This window comes from Hevea brasiliensis, unplaced genomic scaffold, assembly GCF_030052815.1.
Source record: "Hevea brasiliensis isolate MT/VB/25A 57/8 unplaced genomic scaffold, ASM3005281v1 Scaf49, whole genome shotgun sequence".
In the NCBI taxonomy this organism is placed as follows: domain Eukaryota; kingdom Viridiplantae; phylum Streptophyta; class Magnoliopsida; order Malpighiales; family Euphorbiaceae; genus Hevea; species Hevea brasiliensis.
The window spans coordinates 65,780-67,816 of NW_026615017.1; positions in this window are offsets into that span (position 1 = coordinate 65,780).

Consider the following 2,037-nt stretch of genomic DNA (forward strand, 5'->3'; position numbering starts at 1 on the left):
TGGCAGCCCTTGAACAGCTTCTAAAGTTTTTCCTATTAATTAGAAATTCAAGTTCTGCCTTTTAAGAGATTAGAGATGTAAACAGGACACTAGAAACAATTTCTAGTGTTCTTAATTCAAGAGATTGATGGCTAATCTCTTTGAATTGATGAAAGATGAAGAATAATAGATGAAAAGCCTCAAAGTGGCGTGACAAAGGAGCGGAGTGGCTGCTGGTTATTTTTCTTTTCATAACAACACTTAAATAGCTAGGTTAACACATTAAACCCTTGCCACATGTCACCCTTTGATTAGCTCTAGGTTTAAGTGACCCAATCACATTGTGCCAAGTGTCAAACCTATATTTAATCTTGATTTTAATCATCTTACATGATTAAAAAACATTTGGCAAGCTTATGTGTAATCCCATGTGTCACCATCTCATGGTGCCACGTGTCACACTGTGAATGACCAAAATGCCCCTGTGTCTCAATTTTGAGTTCTTAACCCAAAATAATTATTTCTCTTCTTCTAATTAATTTATATCAAATATAAATTAATTAATTAATCTCTATTAATTAATTTCTCATTAATTAAATTCATATTTAAACACTTTAAATATAAATTTAACTTATATTATACATCCAATAATCTAGATTTGGTTTCAAGTCATGCTAGGGACTTTGCAATTTAATTGCAAACCAAACCTATTTAATTAATCAATTAAACTCTTTAATTAATTAATTAAATCATATTTAAATAGGTGATAACTTGTGTATGTGTGTGACTTACTAGGCTCATCACTAATTGGCAATGAGACATGATATCAACTCTTAATATCATCAGAACTCTTTCTTACCATAAATGATTTCTCTAAATCATTTTATGCACCTCATAAACCATGGTTAACACCTAGCATAGCATGCCATGGCCACCCAATTAGTAATAAGGTTTACCTTAAATGAACCTATAATCATATGTTACCATGGACTAGAATCTCTCTTTTACAAAATCCCAACTCAAGCTGGAGTCATGGTTTATGTCAAACTCCATTTGCTATGAATATTATGTTCTCTTTTAATTCCAGTTCTTAATTAAAAGATTTTCTCATCAGAAACTATTTTCTGAATAAATCTATCTGTCCTGGCCAGGAACTTGAAACATCAAGAACAATTAAATGAACATAGGATTTTATCTCTATTTACTTAGAGGAACAGATTCCATCTTGATCAACACCGACCGCCATATAGAACTAGTCGGAGCCAACACCTGCCCATATCCCCATACATCGTACAACTATGAAAGCAGTATCAAACTCAAACTACCTATATACCAGATAAGCTGTGCTATCTCAGTCTAAAGATTATATGCACGATGTGATTTATGACAAAACATTGACAAGAGTAAACTCCATGTGCTTGTCATAAGTGTCACTTTGGTTACCTACTTATCATTTATAAGTGCCTATCATGTTTGTTATATGGCATGAAACTCACCATTCCATCTTATTTATATCTCATATAAATAACTTGGGAACAAACATGAATACAATCTTTCTAGATAAGTCATGTCCTTATTATGAAGTATCCTCGATTGTGAACCTATTTATGATACTTTGTGCTAGAAATATTGTCACTCATATTCTTAACAACTTAAGAATAATATTTCTAACAAAATATCAATGGACATTTTCTATTACACATAAATATATTATGTAAACGGAAAAGTGAAAATGCCTTTTATTAATAAAAATATGTACAAGATACATACTAAATGATATGCTCTAGGGCATACTACTAACACCTATTCCTAAAATATAATTATAATATTTTGAAGAAATAAATTAAAGTATTTTCTTAAAAATATTATAATCAAATGAAATTCAAATTTTTTAGACATCTTTATTAAATAAACAAAATAGTAATCAAGTTTTGAGGGGGCCTTTGTAGGAATGAAAATTTTAAATTCCAATTATAAATCGCCACATGTCCTTCTGTGCCTATAATTTTTATTTAGTAATTTTTAAATTAAATTAATTTCATTAAATAAGCCCATTTA